Source organism: Pygocentrus nattereri, chromosome 13 (genome assembly GCF_015220715.1).
Source record: "Pygocentrus nattereri isolate fPygNat1 chromosome 13, fPygNat1.pri, whole genome shotgun sequence".
Classification (NCBI taxonomy): domain Eukaryota; kingdom Metazoa; phylum Chordata; class Actinopteri; order Characiformes; family Serrasalmidae; genus Pygocentrus; species Pygocentrus nattereri.
This window is the reverse complement of record NC_051223.1, coordinates 13,712,990-13,727,186: the sequence shown is the minus strand read 5'-3', so window position 1 is coordinate 13,727,186 and position 14,197 is coordinate 13,712,990.

The window sequence follows — 14,197 nt, the reverse complement described above, 5'->3', positions numbered from 1 at the left end:
GAGGTGTGAGATGGGCTGTCACAAGAGGGGGGCAGGCTATCAGGAGGGGGAGGGGGGATGAGTGGTATGGTCTGCTGAGTACTGGCAGCAGAGGAGTCAGGCTGGGGGGGACAGAGCCTGCCATGTCAAATCTGTTAAAGAAGGCCCTCTTCTTCTTGTTGAGGAGAGCCTTAATGTCCTTTGTTACCTACGGCTTGTTGTTTTTGGGTAACATTTAACTGTCCTGGTTGGGACAGTGGAGTCCACACAGAAGTTAATGTAGTCCGTGATACACTCTCTGAGCCCGTCAATGTCCTCTCCGTGTGGCTCACAGAGTGCAGACCAATCAGTAGTCTCAAAGCAATCCTGCAGTGCCTCGTAAGTCTCCCCAGACCATCTACTCACGGTCTGCTTGGTCACAGGCTGACTCTTCACCAGCGGCACATAACAGGAGCTGAGGTGAACCAAGTTGTGGTCTGACCTACCCAGAGGGGGAAGGGGGGAGCAGCTGTATGCGTCCTTAACATTAGCATACAGCAGGTCCAGTGTTCTTTCCTCTCTGGTGGGACAGTCCACATACTGAGTGAAGTTTGGTAGTGGCTTGGCCATAGCGACATGGTTAAAGTCACCTGATATGGCGATAAAGGCACTCGGGTGTTGCGTTTGGAGACGTGCTGTTGTTGAATAAATGACGTCACTTGCCAACGTCAGGTTGGCAGAGGGGGGAATGTAGACAGTCACGATGATGGCATGCGAATACTCGCGTGGTAAATAATATGGCCTGAGTCCGACAGCCAACAGCTCAATGTCCAGGCAACAGGTACGTTCCTTGATGGTAATGTGACCAGGGTTACACCAGCGGTTATTGACTACCACAGCGAGCCCACCTCCTTTGTGCTTACCGCTCTCGGTGCAGCCCCGGTCGGTCCGAACAGTCTGGAAGCCATCGATGGAAACATGTTCATCCGGGATGTCCTGGTGTAGCCATGTCTCCGTAAAGGACCCTAGACTACACTCCCGGTACTCCCTCTGACTCCTGGCTAGTGCTGTCAGCTCGTCCATCTTATTCGCCAGCGACCTCACGTTGCCCATGATGACGGAGGGGAGACGCGGCTTATATCCCCTCTTCTCCATAAGCCTCCGCCGTCTCTCCCTCACTTTCCCCGTGCGCTGGTTAATTCCCCCTCTGCAACCCCTGTGCGTCCATCTCCAAAGCTCTTCGGGGATGCTCGTTGTCCTGGTCACCATGCCGACCGGCTGCAGCGCGAACAGCTGGTCCCGGGTGTAAACAAAGCGGCCATGCTGCATCGCCGTGGCGCACACGGGGAGTGAGTTAAAGTAGCGCTTTCACGGCGAAAAAACTGACCAAAACTGTATACTCGCATGTTTCGAGAGGGCACAGCTTCCCTAAATTGCCTCATTAAAATAAATAAACTATTAAAAAGGTAAAGAAAAGTTACCAGCAAAAATGAAAGAACATGAACGGGAGCTACCGTAACAGGCAGCATGCACGTTCGCGCATGCGCACAGGCGTAATTGCCCATATTTGTTGGGAAACTAGGGCAGGCGGCCAATAGGAGTCAGTCGTCTGCCTGTTATATTTTTTTAGTGCACGACCCAAGACAGTAGTGTCATTTGGCCAGTCTGGTAGTGGTATTTATTTAGAAGGAGAAATAAATGGCAAGAAAATGCCACGATACAGGGGCCCAGGTTAGTTTAATAGATTTTAAATTCTGGCAGCAGTGTGGGGCAAGAGTGGGGGTATTACGACTGTGTTCCACTAAAGTTTCTGCATTCAATGGAGAACAATTAAAAGTAGAAGGCCAGTGCCTAGGGGTCTGTAGCTTTGGAGATTTGGTGGTAAACATTAATTTAAGTTCATGGTCTTGCTCAGGCAGCCCTCCTTGGTATGGATTTTATGAAATTGTAGAAGATGGAGTTGGATTTGCCACAAAACGGGTGCAAGTTAATGTTTCATTTTGATGTGCTCCTCCACAGATGAGCTTGTGAGACGAGTAGTAATTCAGGATGCCATCAGCCTACTGCCCTGAATAGAGTGTTTGGTTTGGCGGGCGAAAGTAGAAGGGCTGCGGGAGACTGAAATCGAGGGGTTGGTTGAGCCATCTTTTAGCTTGTCTGAAAACTGTTTTGGTAGGTTGTCTTTACCACTGAGAGAGATGGTGTCACTCCCTTGAGGCTTAACCTTGGTGATGAACCTTAGGTCCTGCATAACTAAAGTGGTTGAAATCAGTGTGAGGGCAACAATTGTAAGTAATACTACGCCAGGTGTAGTTGCTAAGCAACAGGAGCAGGTGTCAGAACTACTAGAACAGTTTGGTTTGTATGATGGAGGCCTTACACAAAGGCATCTTAGGGCTGTAGAAGAGCTTCTTCACAAAAAACTGGCAGTTTTTAGTAAGCGTGAACATGATTTGGGTAAAACAACTGTGCTTCACCACCAGATTGATACTGGCCTGGCTCCACCAATCAAGATGTGCCCTCGGCCTGTACCAGTCCATCTTCAGGGTGAAATTGCTGTGCACCTGCAGGACATGGAAAGGAATATTATTTCAAGGTCCCAAAGCCCATGGGCATCCCCAGTTGTGCTGGTTTGGAAGAAAGATGGTGGGTTGAGGTTTCTGAGTCAAAGATGCATACCCCTCTGCCACAGACAGACGACGCTGGATGTTCTGGCTGCAGCAAAGTGGTTTTCTGCTCTGGACTTGTTTTGCGGGTACTGGCAAGTACCAATTGGCCCACAGCATAGAGAAGACCGCTTTTGTTACACGCCAAGGATTATTCCATTTGAATGTTCTTCCATATGGACTATGTAACTCACAAAGTACTTTTCAAAGACTGATGGAATTGTCTTGGCAGATTTACAGTGGGTTACGTGCCTGGTCTATTTGGACGATATTATAGGGTATGGAAGGACCTTTTATGAACACCTGAACTGGCTAGATGTAGTTTTGCAGAAGCTGGGTCAGGCTAACTTGAAAGTGAAACCTGCTAAGTGTCATTTGTTTAGAGATCAAGCCCAGTATCTGGGGCATGTTATCTCTGGGGAGGGGGTAGCTGTTGACCCTGCAAAGACGGAAGCAGTGCATGCATGGCCAGAGCCAATTAATGTGCGGGAGGTAAGGAGTTTTGTTGGACTGGCCTCTTATTACCGTCATTTTTTTCCTGGGTTTGCAAAATTAGCACACCCACTGCATAAGTTGACGGAGAAAGGGGTGCATGGGCTTTAACAGTTGGCTCAATTTGACTATGAAATCGAACATTGTCCAGGGAAGAAGCATGCCAATGCTGATTCGTTGTCACAACAACCTGTAAGGCCTGCCCCACTAAGCTGTAGTGATGTGATAAGCCCTACATTTGAGCAGGGACGAAAAGATTTGCCAGTTCAAAGGAGTGTGAATATGTCCAGGTCTGTTTCTTCTGCTGTGTCTGCAGAAGGATCTCAAGGGATAATGGTGCGACCCGACCATCCTTCCATAGAAGCTGCTCTCGGGGAGAACTGCACTTTGACAGGTGAGCCTGTGAATCAACTTGCTCTTAATGTGGTGCATCATGTACAAGAGGAGTAAGTGTTATCCCTAGAAGACTGGGGCTTCGTACGGGCTCAGAAGGATGATGTTAACCTACAGAAGCTCAAGCACATGAAGGTAAATGGGCAAAAAGGAGAATGTGATGGTTCAGGAACTCCAACTCTGAGACAGCTGCTGGAATTATGGGACCAGTTGGAAGTGGAGCAGGGACTGTTTGTGTGGTCTGGTGGAGAGCTGAGTTATATAACTGATAAGCAGGTAGTTTTGCCTAAATCATAGGTCCCAAAGGTTTTGCATAACCTTCATAACACACGGACAGGTGGACATCTAGGGGTTGCCAAACTTGGGGATAAAGTGCGAAGGCACCTTACTGGCCTGGCTCGAGTAAGGTTGTCAGAGTGGTGTCAAGCATGCGAGGTATATGCCACACACAAATTGTTGAGAGAGCCCCTAGGGCTCCTTTAATGCCGTCTATCCTTTTTTTTTTTTTTTTGCTTTAGATCTTGTTGGCCTCCTGCCAGTTACTGCCGCTGGTAATAAATACATCTTGGTTATTGCTGTTTGCCTCACGTTATCCATACTGACGAAGACCGAACATTTGAATCATCCTTGTTTAAGGAGCTTTCTCGGCTACTGGAAATTGATAAGACACCCACTTCACCCTATAGTCCACAGCCTGATGGGTTAGTTGTAAGACTGAATCGCACTGTAATTAGTATGCTGGCATCTTTTGTAGAGGCTAACCAGAATGGTTGGGACACACTACTTCCTTTTGTTATGATGGCTTATCGTAGCAGTACTCAAGCTAGCATGAAGTTTAGCCCTTATAAAGTCCAGTAATAGATAGTAATAGATTCGACCGTATTAAAAGTACCGGCCGGGTGATCAGGGCCCTCTCATTGTGTAGTTTGCATGTTCTCCCCGTGTCTGCGTGGGTTTCCTCCGGGTTCTCCGGTTTCCTCCCACAGTCCAAAGACATGCAGTCAGGCCAATTGGACATGCTAAATTGCCCCTGGGTGTGAGTGTGTGAGTGACTGTCTGTGTCTGTCTGTCTGCCCTGCGATGGACTGGCGACCTGTCCAGGGTGTATCCTGCCTTCCGCCTGAAGACTGCTGAGCAACCCCCCGCGACCCTGACGGAGAAGCGGCTTAGAAAATGGATGGATGTATTAAAATATAGACCCTACTATATCGAATGTAACTATAAAACAGATTCCGTTAAAGTTAACCAGCCCCAAGCATAATTCATTCATTCACAAAAAGAGGGGAAAAAACCCACTTTAAGCTACACACAGTAACATGATCCCACTTCAGCACAACCCCACACGTGTCCTGCATAAATTAAACACTGCACCACCAACCGAGCACTGCAATCCAAAAGCATCTAATTGAATAAATGACTGCTAAGGGCTAAAAAGCTACACAGCCTGTATACACTAACACACAAAGATATGGCTAGAAGAGCTAATAATCATGAGAAGTAATAATCATGAGAAAGAAACTCAAACACAAGGGGAAGTAGAGAGGAAGAGAAAGGAGCGAGCACTTGCGTTAATTTTTGGTACAGAGTCCCAGTTCACGACAATCTTTAAGTTCCAGTCCATAACAATCCTTCGAAAACCACATCTTCATCGACCTCTCAGAGCACGCCAAACTCGTGATCACCAAAAGCACCTGCTGACCAAGAAAAAGCACACCCAAGGCCCCCATAGGTGTCTCTTATATTGCCAGACAGTTTTAGGCATGTGTTCACTCTTATATCCCGTCCCCTCAGTTCACTACACTATGATGCTGTGATGGCCAAGCGTGATGAGCTGAATTAACGTTAATAAAACATAAATGTAACTTTAAATTATAGCTGGTTGTAATTAGCTAAGACAATGCTGGCCAGATTTGACCAAGCCAAGTAAGCTAACTAGGTAGGTTGGCTCGCTAACTTTTCAGCTACTTTAACCTGCTAATGTTAGCTAGCATTAAATTTCCAGAGAAATGACAGATACGTTCTAACTACAAAACTAGTGCTTCAGTCTTCAGAATGAGGCCCAGACACGTGCCTGTTTGAATCACTATGAATCAGATAATATGTCACAGGGAACCGTCTCGAGTCGCCAGACGGACTCGTACTGCAGTCGGGCCAAATCAGAAATGCCATAACATACAGCTTTCAGTGGTACGAATTCACCTCGTACACTTCCTATTTTTAGTCAGAATTATTAAGTAATTTTGGCCCACACATTTATACAGTGAATTTTTAATAATTTGCATATTAAAAAGTCAGATGACATTGTATAATCAACCAGGATCTGTGAGCATGTTTTTTGTCTCGTATATTAATTTCTCTTTTTTTTTATAAATAATCAATAATACCAGAATACCTCATTTGTTATTTATTATTCAGAAGACAATAACATGCATTCGTCTATACATATCTTTTAGAGTTGTTTGTTGCATTTATGCTATGCTTTTGAACCATTTACATTTATTTATTTATGCATTTTGCAATGAATTGTCCAATATAAAGATATCAGTGATTTTACTTTCTGTAATACAAATATATCAATATCATATATACCATCCAGCCACTTCATTAAGTGCCCCTCCTTGTATGTACACTTTTTATCCACATATCATTTAAGTGCACCTCCACATATAATTTAGGTGCACTTTCTACAGACTATTTCTGTCATCTGTTTCTCTGCATACTTTGTATCTCTCTATTCTTCAATGGTCAGGACACCCACAAAGCAGGTATTATTTGGGTAGTGGCTCAGCACTGAAGTGGTGGCGGCATTTTAGTGTGTGTTGCGCCGGTGTTTGTGGATCAGACACAGGAGTGCTGCTGGAGTTTAACACTGTGTCCACTCACTGTCAACTCTATTAGAGACTCCTACCTTGTCAATCCACCTTGTTAATGTAAAGTCAGAGATGATAGTTCATCTGCTGCTGCACAGTTTGTGTTGGTCATCCTCTAGTTCATCATCAGTGGTCACAGGACACTGTTGGCTGGATATTTGTGTGTGGTGTACTAATCTGGGGTGAACTGAGATTAGTACTTGTCAGTATTTTGTTACTTGTTAATTATTGGTTGCTAAGGGAAAATGGCCTTGTTCTTTGTTTGATAGGTCTTCTTATTCTGACCAGTGCAGTTAGCCACATGCTTAACCAGGCAGTGTGATTCATTGTTGTGTATTTTAGCTTCTTATTTTCAACATAAGCTGTGTATTTTTATTTTGCTTGTGGCTTTGGCTAACTTATTACATGACATTACATCCATGATTTTATGCCTATAATGCACTTTGTCACTGATCCATTTAAATCTGCTTTTAAGTTAATTTGCAACACCTCTTACTGTTCTTTTGCTTTTAGCTTGTAATATACCTTCAACATTTTTGGCCTTCTTGGAAATGGGTCACTGCTAGTACATTAATTTGCATTAAACCGCAATGGAAGATTTGGACACACTTTAGATTATGAATAGTTTTGCACAATGTCAGTTAGGGTACTCCAAAACACATCACATTGTTCATAATACTGTGGAATAATCAAGGTAGGTTGATTTTATTCCGCATGTGCTTTAGAAGAACAGACTGTGGTGATGTGATGCGCCCTTATCAAAATGCTTCGGGGAGGTCTCAGTTGCTATGATGGCTCCGAGATCTCTAGCCACAGCAGCCCCTGCCAGCCCAAAAGTTTCATGGCCGCCACCACTCAGACTGTGTCAGGCTTCTTCATGTGGACAGGACCGCTGCTCACCTGCCAATAAAAATTCTACTCACACTTTACACCACATGGGTGTACCGGCAGTGCAGCCTGCTGTTGTTCACGGAATCGTGGCTAACTGAGCTAACCCCAGGTGCTAACATCGCACTGGAGGGCCCAAATTTGGCGAGCAGACAGGACGAAGGTAATCGGTAAAAGGAAAGGAGGAGGACTGCCTGTGTACATAAACGACAAATGGTGCAATCCAAGACACATTACTGTTAAAGAACAGATATGCAGCAGGGATGTTGAAGTGTTAGCTGTTAGCATGCGGCCGTACAATCTACCTCGTAATTTCTTGCATGCTATCGCGATAACTGCATACATTCCCCCCTCCGCTGATGCGTTACGACATATGATGTCATACACTCAGTCACGAGCAAACTCCAAACACAGCATCCACAAGCTCTCATCCTCATTTCTGGGGATTTCAATCATGCTTCCCTGCCCTCCACACTTCCCATCTTCAAACAGTATGGGACTTGCAATACAAGAGACAATAAAACACTGGACCTGTTTTATGCAAACACCAAGGATGCATATAACACATCACCCCTCCCACCCTTGGTCAAGTGAGATCACAATCTGTAACATCTCCTGCCTGTCTACAAACCCATTGTTCACAGGTGTCCTGTCAACACAAGACAGGTGAGAATTTGGACCGACAGGGCCTATGAGGCTCTGAAGGACTGCTTTGAAACAACAGATTGGGAGGTTCTCCATGAACCACATGGTGAGGATGTTGATGGTCTCACTGCATCACAGACTACATAAATTTCTGTGTGGAGAACACTGTACCCACCAGGACTGTACAGTGTTTTTCCAATAACAAGCCCTGGGTTACCCCAGATCTGAAGGCCCTTCTGGAAGAAAGGAAGAGGGCATTTAGATCTGGAAACAAAGAGGAACTGAGGAGAGTACAGAAGGAGCTGCGGAGGAAAATCAGGGAGGGCAAAGACCTGTACAGGAAGAGAATGGAAGGCCAGCTGCAACAGAACAATGCAATTGGAGTTTGGAGGGGTCTTAAAACCATCTCAGATTTTAAGGAGTCCAACAGGCAGCCTGTAGGAAACCTGCAATGGGCAAATGACCTCAATTTCTTCAAGAGATTTGATCTGGTAGCTGACCCTCCCTCAGCCCATCTTACACCCCTGCTTTCAGCTCCCAGCATTCAGCCCTGTGCTCCTCTGCCCCTAACCAGAGAACAAGTGAGGAGGGAACTGAGGAAGATGAAGGTGGAGGAAGGCAGCGGGTCCAGACAACATTGGTCCTGGGATCTTGAGGCACTGTGCAGACCAACTGTGTGGGATAGTAAAGGGCATTTTCAACCTAAGCCTGAAACAGGAGAGAGTGCCAGTACTCTGGAAGACATTGTGTGTAGTACCTATCCCAAAATCTGCACACCCCAGTGATCTGAATGGCTACAGACCAATGGCACTGACCTCGCATCTGATGAAGGCTCTGGAAAGACTTGTTCTTGCCCATCTTCGTCCACTGATGGGACCAGCTATGGATCCTTTGCAATTTGCCTACCAGCCAGGAATTGGAGTGGAGGATGCAATAATTTACCTACTGCACAGATACCTTGTTACATCTTGAAAAGGTCGGTAGCACTCTTAGTCATGTTTTTTCATCTATCAAGTTCTTTCAACACCATCAAGCCCATTCCACGAGGAAGCAAGATGGAGAGAGCAGGGGTGGATTACCATCTCATCACATGGACTATGGACTACCTCACAAACAGACTTAAGTTGCAGTATGTGTGACTTAACGACTGAAGAAACACTACTCTGCAGCACAGAGGTCCAGTCCTGGCCCCATTCCTCTTTACCCTCTACACAGCGGACTTTACCCACAACACCTCAACCTGTCACCTCCAGAAATTCTCTGACTCTGCCATTGTTGGCTACATCTCAGACAATAATGAAAGGGAATACAGAGAAGTTATAAGGAATTTTGTGGACTGGTGCCAGCAGAACTGCCTCCAGATCAACACGGCAAAAACCAAAGAGCTGGTGGTGGATTTCCGCAGGACAAAGTTTTCCTCACCCACTTCAGTGAACATCCAGTGAAGGGACATTGAGATTGTCAAGACCTACAAGTACCTGGGTGTTCATCTAAACAACAAACTGGACTGGGCTGACAACACACACTCCCTGTATAAGAAAGGCCAGAGCAGACTCAACCTGCTGAGGAGGCTGTGGTCCTTTGGAATACAGGGTGGACTTCTCCACTCTTTTTATAACTCTGTGGTGGCATCAGCCATCTTCTATGGCATTGTCTGCTGGGGAGGTGGCATTACATTACATTACACTAGACAGGAAGAAACTGGACAAGCTTATCAGGAATGCTAGTTCTGTCCTGGGCTGTGCACTGGACCCAGTGGGAGAGGTGGCGGAGAGGAGGATGTTGGCCAAGCTTGCATCCATAATGGACAACCCCTCTCACCCGTTTGTGTGGGACATCTGTGGGACCCATTTTCAATGGTTACCAAAAAAATTTTTATTATGCTTATTTTATGTGAACAACATGCAAAACAACACATCATTAATTACTTCACACTTTACACACTTTCTACCCCCTATACATTTATATTACACATGGTATTCTATGAACCTGCAGGGAATGAAACTGTGGAGTTGCGGTGTCCTTTCACTGTGTTCTCCTCATACATGGCCTGCTTTTAGTGTGTGTGTGTTTTACTGTATGACATGACTCACAAACTTTTTACTGAGTGTGTTATTGTGGCAATAAAATCAGTTAGCATCACTTGGCAGGCAACAAATTTAATATCTCCTAAAGCAAAATATTTGAAAGTGGCTTATTGAAATTCAGATAATAAATATGATGTTTCACTTCTCTGCATTTTTTTTCCAGTTTATACTCCAGCTAACCAGAAATGCTTAGTAAACTTTTATTCACATTAACACAATATCAATAACACAATGTGACATTATCTGTCATACAGATTATACAGGTTTTTTAGTATTCATTATACAAGAAGAGAGCTTTTCTCATGTCCCGGGGGAAGTAGGGGACATGGAGTCTGAATGGACCCTGTGGCCAAAAGCTTGTGGGTGCCTGAGGGGCGGTAACCCAAGAACCCCCCGGGTGGACACCAGTGGTGAGGGAGGCCGTCAAGCTGAAGAAAGAGGCCTTTAGGGACTGGATGGCCCGAAGAACTCCCGATTCAGCAGAGAGGTACAGACAGGCGAAAAAGGTGACAGCCGCAACGGTGACAGAAGCAAAATCCAGGACGTGGGAGGAGTTTGGTGAAGCCATGGGAAAAGACTTTCGGTCGGCTTCAAGGAGGTTCTGGACAACTGTCCGACGACTCAGGAGGGGTCGGGGTGGCTGCGCCCAAGCTGTATTCAGCAAGGGTGGAGAACTTCAAATGAGAATATTGTCGGTTGGTGGAAGGAGCAATTTGAAGAATTCCTTAATCTGGGAGTCAGGGCTGGAAGCCTCTGGCATGTCAAGCTCCTTTTCCCTTGTGAAGGTCACTGAGGTAGTTGGCAAGCTCTTCAGTGGCGAGGCACAGGGGGTGGATGAGATTCATCTGGAGAAGGCTCTGGATATTGTGGGGCTGTCGTGGCTGACGCACCTCAGGAACTGGCAGACCGGGGTTGTGGTCCCCATTATTAAAAAAAGGGACTGGAGGGTGTGTGCCAACTATCGGGGTATCACACTGCTTAGCCTCCCTGGGAAAGTCTATGCCAAGGTGCTGGAAAGGAAACTCCAACCGATAGTTGAGCCTCAGATTGAGGAGGAACAATGCAGATTCAGCCGTGGAACAATGTACCAGCTTTTCACTCTCTTGTGGATTGTTGAGGGGCATGGGAGTTTGCCAACCCAGTCTACATGTGTTTTGTGGATTTGAAGAAGGCTTATGACCGGGTTCCCCAAGATATCTTGTGGGAGGTCCTCCGGGAGTATGGGGTACCGGGGCTACTACTCTGGGCCATTTGATCTCTGTACTCCCAGAGTGAGAGCTGTGTTTGTATACTCAGCATTAAGTCAGACTCTTTCAGTATTAGCGTTGAGCTCCAGCAGGGTTGTGCCTTGTCTCCACTCCTGTTCGTGATATTCATGGACAGGGTGTCAAGGCGTAGCCAAGGTCAGGAGGGCACTATGTGTGGAGGCCAGAGGGTGGCATTTCTGCTGTTTGCAGTCGACGTTGTTCTTTTGGCTGAATCACTTGGTTGCCTCCAGTGCTCACTGGAGCGGTTTGCAGCTGAGTGTGAAGCGGTTGGTATGCAGATCAGCACCTCCGAATCTGAGTCCATGGTCTTAGCCTGGAAAAGGATGGCATGCCCACTCCAGTTAGGGGAAAGGACTTGCCCCAGGTGGAGGAGTTTAAGTATCTCAGGGTCTTTCTCACGAGTGATGGGAAGAGGGATCGTGAGATCGGCCGCAGGCTGGGACAGGCGGCAGCAGAAACGTGGACACTGTACCGGACTGTTGTGGTGAAGAGGGAGTTGAGCCATAAGGCAAAGCTCTCTGTTTACCGGTCGGTCTACATCCCGACCGTCACCTGTGGTCATGAGCTGTGGGTAATGACCGAAAGAATGAGATTGTGAATACAAGCAGCAGAAATGGGCTTTCTTCACAGGGTGGTGGGCTACACACTATTTGATAGGATGAGGAGCTCGGCCATCTGGGAGGAGCTCGGAGTAGAGCCATTACTACTACTACTACATTGAGAGGTGTCAGCTGAGGTGGTTCGGGCATCTGATTTGGATGCCCCCTGGACGCCTCCCGGTGGGGGTGTACCATGCACAGCCTACCGGGATAAGGCCACGGGGTCATCCTAGGACCCGCTGGAGGGATTACATCTCCAAGTTGGCCTGGGAGCGGCTTGGGGTTCCTGGGAAGGAGCTGGAGGAAGTTGCAGGGGACAGGGTCATCTGGGATTTTCTGCTTTCCCAACTGCTACCGCAACCCTATTTGGATTAAGTGGTGAATGACAATGATGATAAATAAGAAAATTAACAGTGAGAATATGCTGAACCACGTCTTTTTTTTTTCTTACCCCGTTTCAACTACACGTTCAATGCAGCATTTTTCTATGGGATGATTGCTTAACACTGCCCCATGTCGCTGCTCATTGGCATAAAGTTGCACAAAGCTAAAGTTCTTTCTGTCCCTTCCGGTTGTGCTGCTCCTAGTCATGCTGCAGCTTGCCACTTAGTGTCACTTGCTCTAATACAAAATGCATGACTTCTGGCTGCATTCCCCATTGCACACCCCATAACTCACATTACTCACTTAGTGCTCCACAGACTGACATGCTATAAGATAAAGACAAATTAAACCCACAGAGAGGGTGCAATGAGCATTATGATTGCTACGTGGACTTAACACTTGGGTGAATGCTACAGCTTTGACATACAGTATCTCACAAAAGTGAGTACATCCCTCACATTTCTGCAAATATTTTATATATTTTCATGGGACAACACTATAGAAATGAAACGGATATAACTTAAACAACCATGTGGTCAAAGTATCAATACTTTCTGTGACCACCAATATTATCTAGCACTGCCTTAACCCTCTTGGGAATGAAATTGAGCAGAGCTGCACAGGTTGCTACTGGAATCCTCTTCCACTCCTCCATGATGACATCACAGAGCTGGTGGATGTTAGATACTTTGCGCTCTTCCATCTCCTGCTTGAGGCTGCCCCACAGGTGCTCAATTGGGTTTAGGTCTGGAGACATACTTGGCCAGTCCATCACCTTTACCTTCAGCTTCCCCAGCAAGGCAGTTGTTCGTGTGGAACCTGTCCTGGAAAACTGCTGTATGACCCTGGCCACCGTGCTATAGCTCAGTTTCAGGGTGTTAGCAATCTTTGTGGAGAGCAACAATCTCACATCCTCAGAGAGGTCTTTGCCATGAGGTGCCATGTTGAATTTCCAGTGGCCAGTATGAGCAAATTGTACCCAAAATACCAAATTTAACAGCCCTGCTCCCCATTTACACCTGGAACATTGTAACTCTAACAAGTCACATGACACCATGGAGGGACACAATTGGGCACAATTTGGACATGTTCACTGTGAGGTGTACTCCCTTGTGTTGCCAGATATTTAGACATTAATGGTTGTGTGTTGTTATTTTCAGAGGACAGTAAATCTATACTGCTATACAAGCTGTTCACTGACTACTTTAAGTCATATCCAAGTTTCATTTCTAAAGTGTTGCCCCGTGAAAAGATATAATAAAATATTTGCAGAAATGTGAGGGGTGTATTCACTATTGTGAGATACTGTATATAGCATTGCGATGAACTGGCAACCTGTCCAGTGTGTATCCTGCCTTGTGCCCAATGACCGCTGAGAGCGCCCCTGTGACCAAGGATAAGCAATTTAGAAAATGTATATTGTTTGTAAACAGTATTAAATAGACCCTTAAAAAACTCTCAGAGGGCCTCATGTATTAAGCTTTTTGTGCCAGTTTCATGTGCAGACATACTCTGTCAGCATGTTTTGTGCAGAACTGGCGCACATGCAGCTTATGCGCCAGTTTGTGTGGACAAAAACGCAAACTGCCTTTTGTATTCATCACTGAATTTTCATTTTCTGTTATGTCTTTTTTTTGACAGCTCTGTTATTTCAGTGCACCTTTTAAAACATATGCCTTGTGAGCACCGTTATGTGATCTTCTGTGCAGTTTGCAGTCTTCTGCTGAGCTGTAGTAAATTGAATCTTTATTTCAGAGGCATTGTGAGCATGTGGTGCAGGTGCATTTTGCACTCGTATATTCATGTGTCACCCACTCATTTTTAGCAGGTGCTATAACCATTGCAGATACAATATATGACAATATAAATACTTCTTCTTTCGGCTGCTCCCTTTAGGGGTCGCCACAGCGCATCATCTGCCTCCATCTTGCCCTATCCATTGCCTCC